A 15,998-nucleotide genomic window follows, 5' to 3' on the forward strand; every position below is an offset into this window, starting at 1 on the left:
TATGCTGGACAATCAGCTGCTGCAAATTACGAAATTGAAAAAGTCAGTCAGAGCAGTCCACAAGCAAGACCTTTTCATAGGAAAGCTAGGTGTCAGCCGGGCAAGGTGGGGCAAAAGAATTCGAAATCCACTTGTGGTTCATTTTAATGAAGGTTAGATCATCAACATTTTGGATAGCCAGACGAGTCCTTTTTTCGGTTAATATTGAACCTGCAGCACTGAATACTCTTTCTGATAGGACACTAGCTGCTGGGCAAGCAAGCTCCTGCAATGCATATTCTGCCAATTCTGGCCAGGTGTCTAATTTGGATGCCCAGTAATCAAATGGGAATGACGGTTGAGGGAGAACGTCGATAAGGGATGAAAAATAGTTAGTAACCATACTGGACAAATGTTGTCTCCTGTCACTTTGAATTGATGCTGCAGTACCTGTCCTGTCTGCGGTCATAGCAAAATCACTCCACAGCCTGGTCAGAAAACCCCTTTGTCCAACGCCACTTCTGATTTGTGCACCTCTAACACCTCTGGTCTGCTGCCCCCTGCAGCTCGTGTGATAACGATCACCGGTGCTGTGTGCTGGGAATGCCTGAATCAAACGGTCAACAAGAGTTGATTGTTTGGTTGCTAATATTTGTTCCAGGTTTTCATGTGGCATAATATTTTGCAATTTACCTCTATAGCGGGGATCAAGGAGGCAGGCCAACCAGTAATTGTCATCGGCCATCATTTTACAAATACTTGTGTCCCTTTTGAGGATACGTAAGGCATAATCCGCCATGTGGGCCAAAGTTCCAGTTGTCAAATCTGCGGTTGTGCTGGGTTGAGGGGCAGTTTCAAGCACCTCTAAGTCACTTGTCTCCTTAAAAAAACCTGAACCCGGCCTTGCAACGCCACCAGTTGCTATTGGCCCCGGAGAAGCTTCCTCATTACAAAAATAATCATTCCCATCATCCTCCTCGTCCTCCTCGTCCTCCTGTTCGCCCGCTACCTCGTCCTGTACACTGCCCTGACCAGACAATGGCTGACTGTGATCAAGGCTTTCCTCTTCCTCTGCTGCAGACGCCTGCTCCTTTATGTGCGTCAAACTTTGCATCAGCAGACGCATTAGGGGGATGCTCATGCTTATTATGGCGTTGTCTGCACAAACCAGCCGTGTGCATTCCTCAAAACACTGAAGGACTTGACACATGTCTTGTATCTTCGACCACTTCACACCTGACAACTCCATGTCTGCCATCCTACTGCCTGCCCGTGTATGTGTATCCTCCCACAAATACATAACAGCACGCCTCTGTTCGCACAGTCTCTGAAGCATGTGCAGTGTTGAGTTCCACCTTGTTGCAACGTCGATGATTAGGCGATGCTGGGGAACGTTCAAAGACCGCTGATAGGTCTGCATACGGCTGGAGTGTACGGGCGAACGGCTGATATGCGAGCAAAGTCCGCGCACTTTGAGGAGCAGGTCGGATAACCCCGGATAACTTTTCAGGAAGCACTGCACCACCAGGTTTAAGGTGTGAGCCAGGCAAGGAATGTGTTTCAGTTGGGAAAGGGAGATGGCAGCCATGAAATTCCTTCCGTTATCACTCACTACCTTGCCTGCCTCAAGATCTACAGTGCCCAGCCACGACTGTGTTTCTTTCTGCAAGAACTCGGACAGAACTTCCGCGGTGTGTCTGTTGTCGCCCAAACACTTCATAGCCAATACAGCCTGCTGACGCTTGGCAGTAGCTGCCCCATAATGGGACACCTGGTGTGCAACAGCGGCAGCTGCGGATGGAGTGGTTGTGCGACTGCGGTCTGTGGACGAGCTCTCGCTTCTGCAGGAGGACGAGGAGGAGGAGGTGGGGGTGCGAACGGCTACAGCCAACTGTTTCCTAGACCGTGGGCTAGGCAGAACTGTCCCAAAATTGCTGTCCCCTGTGGACCCTGCATCCACCACATTCACCCAGTGTGCCGTGATGGACACGTAACGTCCCTGGCCATGCCTACTGGTCCATGCATCTGTTGTCAGGTGCACCTTTGTACTCACAGACTGCCTGAGTGCATGGACGATGCGCTCTTTAACATGCTGGTGGAGGTCTGGGATGGCTTTTCTCGAAAAGAAGTGTCGACTGGGTAGCTCGTAGCGTGGTACAGCGTAGTCCATCAGGGCTTTGAAAGCTTCGCTTTCAACTAACCGGTAGGGCATCATCTCTAACGAGATTAGTCTAGCTATGTGGGCGTTCAAACCCTGTGTACGCGGATGCGAGGCTAAGTACTTCCTTTTTCTAACGAGAGTCTCATGTAGGGTGAGCTGGACTGGAGAGCTGGAGATCGTGGAACCAGCGGGGGTGCCGGTGGACATGGCAGACTGAGAGACGGTTGGAGACGGTATTGTTGCCGCCGCTGCCCTAGATGCAGTGTTTCCTACTACGAAACTGGTGATTCCCTGACCCTGACTGCTTTGGCCTGGCAACGAAACCTGCACAGATACTGCAGGTGGTGCGGAAAATGGTGGCCTTACAGTGACGGAAGGGATGTTGCGTTGCTGACTAGCTTCATTGGCCGAGGATGCTACAACCTTAAGGGACGTTTGGTAGTTAGTCCAGGCTTGCAAATGCATGGTGGTTAAATGTCTATGCATGCAACTTGTATTTAGACTTTTCAGATTCTGACCTCTGCTTAAGGTAGTTGAACATTTTTGACAGATGACTTTGCGCTGATCAATTGGATGTTGTTTAAAAAAAATGCCAGACTGCACTCTTTCTAGCATCGGATACCTTTTCAGGCATTGCAGACTGAGCTTTATCCGGATGGCCACGCTGTCCTCCAACAGGTTTTGGCTTTGCCACGCGTTTTGGGCCAGATACGGGCCCGGCAGATGGAACCTGTTGCGATGTTGATGCCTGCTGCGGCCCCTCCTCCTCCGCTTCAGAACTACTGCCGCCTGCACCCTGTTCCCCCAATGGCTGCCAATCGGGGTCAACAACTGGGTCATCTATAACCTCCTCTTCTATCTCGTGTGCAACTTCGTCTGTGTCACCGTGTAAGTCGGTGGTATAGCGTTCATGACGGGGCACCATAGTCTCATCAGGGTCTGATTCTGGATCAGTACACTGCGAGGGCAATGTTGTGGTCTGAGTCAAAGGAACAGCATAGTAATCTGGCTGTGCATCAGTGCACTCCATGTCCGATTCAACTTGTAATGGGCATGGCCTGTTAACTGTTTCACTTTCTAACCCAGGGACGGTATGTGTAAAGAGCTCCATGGAGTAACCCGTTGTGTCGCCTGACGCATCCTTCTCTGTTGTTGTTTTTGCTGAAGAGGACAAGGAAGCGACTTGTCCCTGTCCCTGACCGTGAACATCCACTAACGACGCGCCGCTTTTACATTTACCAGTTTCAGAAGAGGAGGCAAAAGAGCTAGAGGCTGAGTCAGCAAGGTAAGCCAAAACTTGCTCTTGCTGCTCCGGCTTTAAAAGCGGTTTTCCTACTCCCAGAAAAGGGAGCGTTCGAGGCCTTGTGTAGCCAGACGATGAACCTGGCTCCACAGCTCGAGACTTAGGTGCTATATTGTTTTTCCCACGACCACCTGATGCTCCGCCACCACTACCATCATTACCAGCTGGCAATGAACGCCCACGGCCACGACCTCTTCCACCAGACTTCCTCATTGTTTTAAAAACGTAACCAAAGTAATGGTATTTGTTACTGTAAAACAACTTACAAGGTGAACTCAAACTTCTGTAGGATTTAGATATCCCTTTATAGGTGGGTGAGACTGCAAGGAAAATCAGGCACAATGTTACACACTCGGTTTTCTGTGGCACCAAATGAGAGAGATGCCACACACGCAGGACTGTCACTCAAGCACAAATGCCAATATTAATCTCCCACTGTTTATTTTTTTTTTTCAGGGAGAATTTAAAAAAAAAAAAAAAAAAACAGACACTAGGCTTTCTGTGGCCCACTATTTGAGAGAGGTGGCACACAGGACTGGCACACAAGCACAAAGGCCAATATTAATCTCCCACTGTTTATTTTTTTTTCAGGGAGAATTTAAAAACCCAAATCAGACACTAGGCTTTCTGTGGCCCACTATTTGAGAGAGATGGCACACAGGACTGGCACACAAGCACAAAGGCCAATATTAATCTCCCACTGTTTATTTTTTTTTCAGGGAGAATTTAAAAACCCAAAACAGACACTAGGCTTTCTGTGGCCCACTATTTGAGAGAGATGGCACACAGGACTGGCACACAAGCACAAAGGCCAATATTAATCTCCCACTGTTTTTTTTTTTCCAGGGAGAATTTAAAAACCAAAAAAAAAAAAAAAACAGACACTAGGCTTTCTGTGGCCCACTATTTGAGAGAGATGGCACACAGGACTGGCACTCTAGCAGAAATGCCAATCTTAATCTCCCAGTACTTTTCTTTTTAGGGAGAATTAAAAAAAAAAAAAAAGGGATTATAGACACTAGGCTTTCTGTGCCCCACAATTGCAGAGAGATGGCACACACGACTGGCACTCAAGCACAAATGCCAAGATTAATCTCCCACTATTGATTTTTTTCAGGGAGAATTAAAAAACAAAACAAAAAAAACAGGGACTGTCCCACAATTACTATCTCCCTGCAGTAATCTCAGCCAGGTATGGCAGGCAGCAATAACAAGGAGTGGACTGCTGCACAAATTAAATCAAAAGTGTGGACAAACAAAAAAGATAGCTGTGCAGAAAGGAAGGAACAACAGGATTTGTGCTTTGAGAAAAGCAGTTGGTTTGCACAGCGGCGTACACACAGCAATGCAGCTATCAGGGAGCCTTCTAGGGCAGCCCAATGAGCTACAGCGCTGAGGAAAAAAAATGTAGCTTCCACTGTCCCTGCAAACAAAAGGTGGTGTTGGACAGTGGAAATCGCTACAGCACAGGCGATTTGGGGGTTAATGTACCCTGCCTAACGCTATCCCTACTTCTGACGAAGTGGCAGCAACCTCTCCCTATGCTCAGCTCAGCAGCAGTAAGATGGCGGTCGTTGGGAACGCCTCTTTATAGCCCCTGTGAGGCCGCAGACAGCAAGCCAATCACTGCAATGCCCTTCTGTAAGATGGTGGGGACCAGGACCTATGTCATCACGCTGCCCACACTCTGCGCCCACCTTTTTTTAATTTAAATAGGTTTTTATTAACAATAAATGAAGAAGAACATCACATTCTCATCCACATTTCAATATGTTACATACACATTTTCTTATTTTAAAGAAACCCCAACATACCCACAACAACCCTCCCCCCCCCCCAGGACAGCTCATCCCCAATCTATACTCCCCTGAGGTGAATAGAGTATATGCCTCAAGTAGTTCTCACCTATCCGAAGCTTATAGTTCCCAACTTCTATTACTCCTATCCCAACTCAAGCCATGGAGGCCATATTTTATTAAACATTTCTATTTTCTCCCGTCTCTTGTAAACCCCTTTTTCCAACTTTAGACCGTGCTGTACATATTGAAGAAATTCCCTCCTCGCAGGTGGTTCTACCTTTATCCAATTCCGTGCTATCACTTTCCGAGCCATATATAGTAACCTAGCGATTGCTATCTTCCAGGTGTTGTCCACTCCTATTTCATCCACATATCCCAACAAGCATATTATCGGATCTCTAAGGACTCTACATTTATACGCTCCTTCCACCCGACTCAAAACCACCACCCAAAAAGCGGCCAATCTAGGACACGTCCACATCATATGATATATTCCTGCATTCTCACTCCCACACCTCGGGCATTCAGAGTTAGCACGCAACCCCGCTTTATGTAACACTTCCGGAGATTTATATACTCTGTGCAAAATGTAGAGCTGTGACAGCCTGTACGGCTCACTCAATGATAATCGCGGAACCCACTCCAGCACCGATTCCCAGGTTTCAGTCTCCACCGGACCCAAGTCCCTCTCCCACTTAGCTCTTGCCTTTATAGGAAAATCTAGCAAATACGTGTGCATAAGGTCCTTATATAGGGTGGAAATAACTCCCCTTGTAGTCCCGTCACCACACACATACTCCAATACTATGTCCTCCTGAATCCTGATGTCAGAGCTCTTGTTTTGAGCCCCAAAAGCAGGGCCGGCTCCAGGTTTTCGAGGGCCCCGGGCGAAAGAGTCTCAGTGGGGCCCCCCCCCCCTTTAACACATACCCCGATTTATGATGCACAGATACAGCAGAGAAATGTATAGTACAATGCCAGAGTTCACTTCTTACCTGAATGACAGCTATTGTAGATTCTGCAGTGTATATATACAGGAGGAAAGGTGCTGTGCAGTGTATATATACAGGAGAGGTGCTTTTCTGTTTTGAGTTTTTCTATGAAACAGACTTTTCTACATAAACAACGTTGTTTGGTTTTGCGGCCCCGACATATCTGTGCTACAAAGTAACAGGCGGCTCGGGCATTAATGAGGGACCTGATGCTGAATCCTTTCCACAAACCCTAATGACCCAATTAGTGCCCCGTCATTAGAAGCTCATTAAACGCCTCCCTGTCCTGAGTAGTCATGTACAGTATGGGGGGATCCTGCAGCCCACCCCCTGACTGCTCCATACCATACACTGCCCTCTGTCGCTCTCACTATTATCCTGTGCATTTCTCTGTCATCGTTACCCCATGTTAACCTTGTCACCCCCCACTACAGAGTAGCAGGGCAGACAATGTCACCCCGTCCCGGACCCTAATGGCAGCAGGAAATGTCTGCTCCTCTATTGGGTTGGAACCTGATTTAATCAAGGAATAATGTGGACTTGTTGCCGGTGGCTGCAGGGGAAGGGTTAAGTGATGCCATGTCCTTGGTGGGAACAGTGGCAGCTGCTGGGACCTGGACAGAGACAACCAATGTTGCTGTGACTGCACAGTGTGACCTGGAGGAGAGAAGCTGAGACTCCAGAGCAGAAATCACCCACATGCCAGCACTGGGCAGAGTCCCTCCAGTCACCAGCCTGGGGCCACGGGGCCCCAACCTACAGCCCACAGCTCAGATTTATCCATGGCAGCAGCTCCCCTTCCTCCTGGCATCTGGTTAACCCCATTTATGCGGGTCAGATTGTTATCTTTAAGGTTTAGCAATAACCTTCATACAGATGGGAAGGGGTTAAGCTTCTTCCTACCCCACTGGTGCAGGTTTGGTGCAGCATGCATGTATTCTGGGTGAGCTGGGTGGCTGCAGGCTGCACCCCACCAGCTGCTCCTCCAGACATCACCCACACTTTTAGGCAGCGGAGACAGACAGCAGCAGACTGAGCCACAACTGCAACCACTGCTGGATACCATAGCACTCACTCAGGCACTGCTAGGACGGAGCTCTGGAATCTGCCTGATAAACTTCAGCACTGTCTGCAGCCACCCAGGGGGGCGAGCAGAGAATGTGCTCTCTCCGCCCACAATGTCACACTGGCTGCCTTCTGTTAACCCCTATGTGTGCCTGCCTGGCTGCACTGACTGAGTCAGAAGATGCTTGTGTCAGAGCTGGCACATAGGGGTTAAGAGAACGCAGCCAGCAGTGACTTTGTGGGGGGAGAGAGCATGTTATCTCCTGCTCTGCTCTCCCAGCTGTATCTATGACTACATTAGTGGGCCCCCCTCTCTCCCCAGGGCCCCGGCATTTGCCCGCTGTGCCGGGTGCTGACGCCGGCCCTGCCCAAAAGCATGTCTCATCTGTGCATACTGATATTCCGCTGTGGGCTTCAGACCAAACTCTGCCTGCAATTGGGAGAAGGGTTTTAATACTCGTTGTTGGACTATCTGGTATATAAAGCAAATTCCTTTAGCCTGCCACTCTATCAGACCTCCCATAGCCGCAAATTCCTTTAAGTTATTATTAGACCATATCGGTGTGAATTTAGTTAACCCTGTGACCCCCCGAATCTGCCTCAGTCTGTTCCACAATTTACGTATTAGAAACAGGGTTGGATATAGTTTCCCTAATGCTCCCAAGGAGCCGTCCTCCAAACATTGTACCACCGGTCGTCGACCTGTCACCCCTTCCACCAGGTGTTGTACTGCACTGGATGACGCCTCCCGCGCCCAGCCCTTCAAATGCTGACTCTGGGCTGCAAGAAAGTATATTTCAGGGTTGGGCAAAGCCAAACCACCATCTTCCTTGGGTCGCTGAAGCGTCTCCAGGCTAATACGTGGGTACTGTCTCCCCCATATCAAAATTCTAAAGAGGGCATTAATCTGTCGGAATTTCCCCCGTGGGATCCAAATTGGCGCGTTATGTAAAACCTGCGTCCACCTTCATTGGCTGAGAAATGGCGCTTTTCGCGTCATTGAAACGCGACTTTGGCGCGAAAGTCGCGTACCGCATGGCCGACCCCACACAGGGATCGGGTCGGGTTTCATGAAACCCGACTGTGCCAAAAGTCGGCGACTTTTGAAAATGACCGAACCGTTTCGCTCAACCCTACTCACCGGTAATACTCTTTTAGTGAGTCCACGACAGCACCCCACTGGAGAGAGGGATCCGCCCCGCAGGAACAGGAAACCTACCGAGAAATAAAAGGGGGCGGTCCGCCTCTCCTCCTCAGTTTTGATTTCAGAGTACCCGGAGGACCGCCAGTATTAGGCAAATATCATTTATTTCATTTTTTAAAAACTTATTTGCTTATGTATGATTAAAAGAATTTTACTCAATAGTAAGTACTATATTAATCTAGAGAGGGATGTAAGAGGGTGCTGTCGTGGACTCAGTAAAAGAGTATTACCGGTGAGTAATCCGGCTTTTTCCCTTTCGCCACGACAGCACCCCACTGGAGATCTTACAGAGACCATCACCTAGGGGGGGACCACCGTGCTGAGGACAGTCCTGCCAAAGTCTAGGTCAGAAGTTGATGATAGGTCAAGCCTGTAGTGATTATAGAAGGTAGAGGGATTTGACCAAGTTGCGGCCTTACATATGGTCTCAATTGGGACCTCTCCCCTTTCTGCCCAGGAGGATGCCATAGCTCTGGTAGAGTGCGCTGTTATGCCTTCCGGAGGGTTTTCTTTACTCACGGAATAGGCCAGTTTGATAGACTCTCTGATCCATCGGGATAAGGTGCTTTTTGTTATTCCATGACCCTTCTTGTAACCCTGGAAGGAAACAAACAGAGCCCTACACTGTTGCCAGCTACTGGTTCTTTCAATGTATTTTAACACTACTCTTTTAACATCTAGAGTGTGGTACTTCTGTTCTTCAGGAGTGGAAGGATTACTGAAGAAAGTGGGCAAGATTATTTCCTGAGACCTATGGAATTTCTTAGCTACTTTGGGAAGGTAGGAAGGGTCTGGTTTAAGGACCAACTTATCCTGAAAAGTTAGCAGGAAAGGTGGATCTATAGAGAGTGCTTGGATGTCACTGATTCTCCTGGCTGAAGTCAGTGCTACCAACAGGGCCGTCTTTAGCGATAGGATTTTAATTGGTATTGAATCTATTGGTTCGAATGGAGAATCTGTTAGGGCTTGTAAAACTAAATTTAGATCCCAGGGAGGAACTCTAGGTATATTAACTGGATTTATCCGTTCGGAGGCTGTAATAAATCGGGATACCCATCTATCCCCAGCAATGTTATGGTCATAGAGGGCTCCTAGTGCTGAAACATGAACTTTTAAAGGTGTTTACAGTTAAACCCAGTTCTTTCCCTTTTTGAAGAAATTCCAGGATAGTTTGTATCGGAATTTCTGACGTGTTTGAAGATGTATGGAATTGTAGGAATTTCTTCCATATTTTTGTATAACTTTTTGTAGTGGAAGGTTTTCTACTCTGGAGGAGTGTATTTATCAATCCCTCCGAGAACCCCCTTGATTTTAGCATCTGCCTCTCAAATTCCAGGCCGTGAGATGTAGATTGTCCACTTGAGGGTGGAAAAACGGACCCTGGAAGAGAAGATTGGGTGTTGAGGGGAGGACCCAAGGATCTGAGACCGACATGGTTTGCAGCCATGAAAACCATGGTCTCTTCGGCCAGAATGGAGCTATCAGTATCACTCTCGCTCCTTCGTCTCTGATTTTGCGAATGACTTGGGGTAGTATTATGATCAGCGGAAAAGCGTATGCTAGACTGAACTGCCAACGGGCTTGGAGAGCGTGCAGAATGTCCGGATGATCCGCTAGAGATAGGGAGGCAAATCTCCGTACTTTTTTGTTTTTTCTTTTGGCGAAGAGATCTACTTGAGGCCGACCCCATAGGGATACTATGTCCTGAAAAATCTGCTGGTTTAGGCACCACTCCCCTTGTTTCAAGGTGTATCGACTTAAGAAGTCTGCCTGCTGGTTGTTTTCCCCTCTTATGTGCAGTGCAGTAAGGGATGTTAGGTGACTTTCTGCTAGATTCGAGATTTCTGCAGCAGAAGACATCAGAGTCTCTGATCGCGTGCCTCCTTGTCTGTTTAGATACGCCACTGTGGTGGTGTTGTCGGAAAGGATTCTGACGTCTTTCCCTCGTAGCTGTGGGAGAAAATGGTATAAAGCGTATTTTACTGCATTTAATTCTTTAACGTTAGAGGAGTAGCAGCTTTCCTCCAGGTTCCATAACTCTTGGCAAAAATCATTCCCCATATGAGCGCCCCATCCATGAGGACTGGCGTCAGTGGTTATGGTATGAGATGGCGTTATTATCCATGGAACACCACTCATCAAATGGTCTGAATTCAGCCACCACGTTAAGGAAGTTAAGACTTCCTGTGATAAGGTTATTTTTGCATTTAGGTGACCAGATAACCGTCTATCTTCTAATAAAATCTGGTGTTGCAGTGTACGGGTATGATGTTGAGCCCATTTTACTGCAGGTATACAAGAGATAAGGGATCCCAGTAAGGACATAGCTTGTCTTAGGGATATACGTGGATTATTTATTGCAGCTAGGACTTTGTGTTTGATCAGTAGTATTTTTACCTGATGCAGGAGACACTTTTGAGATATGGAGTCTAGATGGAACCCCAAGAACGCCTGACAGGAAAGTGGAGTGAGTCTGGATTTGTTGGTATTGATTATCCAGCCTAGATCCTGTAGAGAGGAAATTGCGTGAGCCAAACGATCAGCACATTGAGTAACTGAATTTCCTATGACCAAAAAGTCATCCAGATAGGGAACAATTAAGGTTTCTTTTTGGCGAATGTAGGCCATCACCTCTAGCATTATCTTGGTGAAGATCCTCGGCGCTGTTGAAAGGTCGAAGGGCATGGCTGCGTACTGGAAATGACGAATCTCGCTGTTGATTGTCACTGCTACTCTGAGGAATTTTTGGTATCTGTCATGGATAGGGAGATGATAATAAGCATCTTTTAAATCAATGCCCCCCATCATACAGTTTGGAAAGATGAGTTTTATAGTGGATCTAATGGATTCCATCTTAAATGTATGGTTTTCAACAAATGAATTGAGTTTTTTAAGGTTTATGATGGTCCTGAAAGAACCGTCGGGTTTGGAAATCAGGAATAAGGGAGAATAGAATCCCCTGCCTTCCTGTCCCACAGGGACTTGGACTAAAACCCGCTTTGATAATAGGGTTTGAATTTCAAGCTCTAGAGCCTGTTGTTGTATAGGCGAGCTGAGGGATGTTATAATATATGACTCGTGGGGAACACGAGAGAATTGTAGTTTAATCCCATCTTGGATGATATTTAAAACCCACGAGCTAGATGTTACTTTTTCCCATTGGGTGGCGAAAAATTTCAGTCTGCCCCTTACTGGTACATCCTCAGAATTTATTGTCTTTTGGGTGGTTGGGTCTTCTAAACATGGTACCTCTTTGTCTGTCCTCTTTAGCAGTTCATGTTGTAGACCTATCCGTTTGCCTCCTTTTACCAAACGGTCTCCTCTTAAAGGCTCTCCTGTAAAAGGGAATAGAGGAATCAGGAAAAGCTTTCTTCCTGTCCTTTGCCTTTTCGAGTATCTCATCTAAGGTTTTACCAAAGAGGTACTCACCCTCACATGGGATTGCGCACATTTAAGATTTAGACTGCGCGTCCCCTTTCCAGCTTTTCATCCAAAGCGCGCGTCTTGCATTGTTCACAAGGCCTGCAGATCTTGCTGCTAAACGAAGAGAGTCGGCAGATGCGTCCGCCATAAAAGCTGCCACTCCTCGTATTAAGGGGATGGCCGCTCGTAGTTTCTCTCTTGAAACTTTATTTTCGATTTGCTGGTCCAACTGATCAATCCAAATGATCATTGACCGGGCAGCGCAAGTGCTGGCTACTGCAGGTTTAAATATTCCTGTAGCCGCTTCCCAAGAGCGCTTAAGGGATGATTCAGCCTTACGATCCAATGGATCGACCAGAAGTCCCGCATCCTCCACAGGCAGAGTGGATTGCTTGGAGGTAGAGGCTACGGCTGCATAGACCTTAGGGACTTTGGTCCATGTAAGAAGCTCCTCGTCACTAAACGGATATTTACGTTTAGACGCGGAGGGTAAAAACTTCTTTGATCCTGCTTCTCCCACTCTCTTTTAATTAATGCTTTCACTGCTGGTATAACCGGAAAACATCTCTTTCTCTCTGCCAAACCCGCGAACATAATTTCCTGCGTGGTTTGCGCACCCTTTACCTCCTCACACCCCATGGTATTTCAGATTGATTTTACCAAATTGTCCACACTGTCTAAGGGAAAACATGAACGTCCCTCGATCTCTGATGAGGATGATGATGATGATGATAGGGAGGCTTCTGACAGTACAGTCTGGTCACTTTCAGAGTCTGACACAGGTGTTGGTGTTTTGGACTTAGCTTTACGCGGTTTTTCCTGGGTCATATTTTTTAGCTCCTCCCTAATAATGGCCCGTAAATCCGTAACCGACACTGTCGCTCCCTGTGTTGTTTCCTTAAAACAGTCTTTGCATAGTTTTTTGAGGTATGAGTCCGGAAGGGGCTGGCTACACAAGGCACATTCCTTATGCTTCGTTTTTTGTCGTCTTTTAGACTAGGCGTAATAAGTAGCGAGAGAGAGAGAAAAGAGAGAAATAGGGAGACAACGTCAGCTTAATAGGCAGAGTTTAAGTACCGGATCAGAAGGCCAAGATCCTGTTCTGGATCCGTTGCTTTTATGAGCGGTCTCCGAGGATCCTTTGGTGTGATCTTTGGCGGGGGGTACTGGATCTCCAGCTGTGGGGTCCATGGCACCTGGGGATGACATCTCTGCATCGCCGCATTATTGTTTCCTGGCAGTTTAAATAGTGCGCCTTTTTTTTTCTCTCACTGCGCAATGCGCATGCGCGGATCGGCGCTGGCTCCCCCGCCCTAGATCCAGCCTAGGCGCCCCGGAAGTGACTCATTTACTTCCGGGGTAGCCAGTAATGCGGCGGTCGGCGCATGCGCGGTCCGGGATTCAGCACCGGACCGCAATGGGAGATACAGCTACTCCTTACCCGACTCCTGGCCTCCCCGCACTGCCGCACCGCACGCTGCAGATGACGCCGGGCGGCCCTCCCCGGACCTGGCTGTCTGCACGCTCCATCAGACGAGGAGGGAGCCGTCTAACGGAACTCCCCCGACGCTGCTTCTGAGCTGCAGCCCCTGCCGTTCTCAAGGATACCGCGCAGGCGGCATGCTAGGTATGTCCTGTAGTCCTGTCGTTCCTGAACGTTCCCACAGGAACAGTAAACCTAAACTGAGGAAGAGAGGCGGACCGCCCCCTTTTATTTCTCGGTAGGTTTCCTGTTCCTGCGGGGCGGATCCCTCTCTCCAGTGGGGTGCTGTCGTGGCGAAAGGGAAAAAGACTTTTTATTCTATATTGCATCTTTAACAAAAACATATGTATGAGGGGAGAGGTCCAACACTAAACTGAAGTTGCACTCATTTATGGTAGACTTTTAGAGTTACTGTGAGTTCTGACCAGAAAAGTAGAGAAAGTAGTAGCGCCCCCATTTCAGGAGAGATTGTGCAGTAATCTCAATTCCTTAGGATTGAAAACAGAATGGAATTTATTACGTGGAGTGAATCCATGAAACCAGGGCTCGAGCCAACACATCTCCTGCAGTCATGAATAAATGTATATTACAGCCATCAGCCACTCACAGCTTAGAGATATATCATGGCACAGGTGTAATGTGTTTTATGTAGTTTATCACAATCTTCCTTGAAGTTAGTTTAAAAAGAATCTGAAAAGTCAGGATAAAGGGAAAACTCTGTTATTGTACAGAAATTCACACTTGGCCTTCACTGCACATTCAATGTTGTCGATCATAAAAGTGAAGTTGGCCAGAAAAATTGGACTTGGTCTTGTAGGGACCAAATGATCACGTTCTGCAGCACTAAGGGAGAGAAGGTAGATTCATCCATTAAGAGATCAGGGTTCTAGGAAGCCAATCGCATAATTACCTTCCGCTTTCTCTTAGAGGCCATCATAATTTTTTCTTCAAGTGATTTTAGAACTTGTTAGCACATTCTACATACGCTGTCATTTGGCTTTGCAGTTTACAGATCAGGGCAGGTAACATTTATCATCTTTGTATTTCACTTGGTAGTTGGATCTATGAATATTGCAAGCTCTATAGAAAAGGGTTATCAATGCCTAAAGTCATTTGAACACTTTTGGGTGGTTGCATATTTTGTGGTCGAAAAGCAAAATGGTGATCACATGATTGTGATTGGGCTGGACTAAACCACCGATAAAGCAGCTACAGCCGGTGACTAAGAATCTGTGACTTCTCTGCATTTAGTAGTTACTGCTCACTAGAGATGAGCAAATATTTCAATGTCCAGTTCGGATTACGATCGCCGAAATTGCAATATTCACCGTTTTATTCATCCTATATTCACCGTATGCCATTCAAGTCAATGGGAGGCAAAAACAAATGCATGCACAACACCTTTTAATCGTCCCCAAAAGCTGCCAAAACACAAATGAGGGACAGATACCAGGAAAGTGGCCTCGGTTCACCCACAGTACAAATTGTAGCATGGCACTGCAGCAATCAGCCATGTATGAGGTATCAAGGTTTGGGCCAGCATTTACAGCTTTCAATTGAACATCACAGTAAAATGAGGTGGGCGAGAGGTTGGTGTAGGCCTGCTGTGCTGAGAGCCCTGATAGCACATGCAACAACTCAACCTGCTTTCATGCTCAGCCACTCAGGTGGCACAAATATCAGTTTTGCAGACTACCATAGTCACAAAAATCTAAGGATAGTAGTAAAACGGGTAGGTAATTCCAATGAAGTAGAGGCCTGACTGCCTCGAAGGCCTACTGATACAGGCAACACGCATGACCCAACCTTGAGTCTACACATTTACAAAAATTAGTGGCAGACATCAACAAAGTGGCATCAAATGCAATAGAGTAGAACTAGTATAGCGGGGATCAACACCTCTTCCACTACAGCCAACCCAGCAGATGAACACTAACAGGCAAAGTGGTGGAAGCACTGTGCCGTATTCCCTCTGAAAGCTTGGAGGGGTGCAACTAGGTGGCCTACTGTTAGGGCTGGCAGAACGCACCAAATAATTTAAAGGTAGTATGGTACATTCGCAGCCCGGGGTCCACCGTGCAGAGATGACACCTGCTGCTCACTAATGGCGGACAGTATATGGCGGTATAGTGTGAACACACACGGGATAACTTCACCTGGTATGTAAGGTTGCATCACATGGCCGCAATACCGTAGAGTGAATGCTAGTGTTTGGTCACAGGACTCTGCCCCAAGGACACAGGGTTAGAATCCCTCTAGACCCACTAGCGCTCGGCGCCTCAACTGCGGTGCCAGGGAACAACTAATAATAATAAATTTAGCGCACTGAGTGCATGCAGCGTCGCTCTGGCAGAGGCCACTATCTGCCTTAACCAGGGTCAGGAAAGCGCACTAGTTGGGCATGGCACCGCTCTGACGAACACTGCTTATGATGCTGTAAACAACGTGCTCTGTGAGGGATGGCACAACTGGTGCTAGTCTGCTCCAAACACCCACACTCAAACAACAACGCAAGGGAAGGGGATCAATTAGGAGCTTTCACCAGAACCTATAAGCATCCATACACACCACGTTTTGAGGTTTAATACT

Source organism: Ranitomeya imitator, chromosome 2, assembly GCF_032444005.1.
Source record: "Ranitomeya imitator isolate aRanImi1 chromosome 2, aRanImi1.pri, whole genome shotgun sequence".
NCBI lineage: Eukaryota > Metazoa > Chordata > Amphibia > Anura > Dendrobatidae > Ranitomeya > Ranitomeya imitator.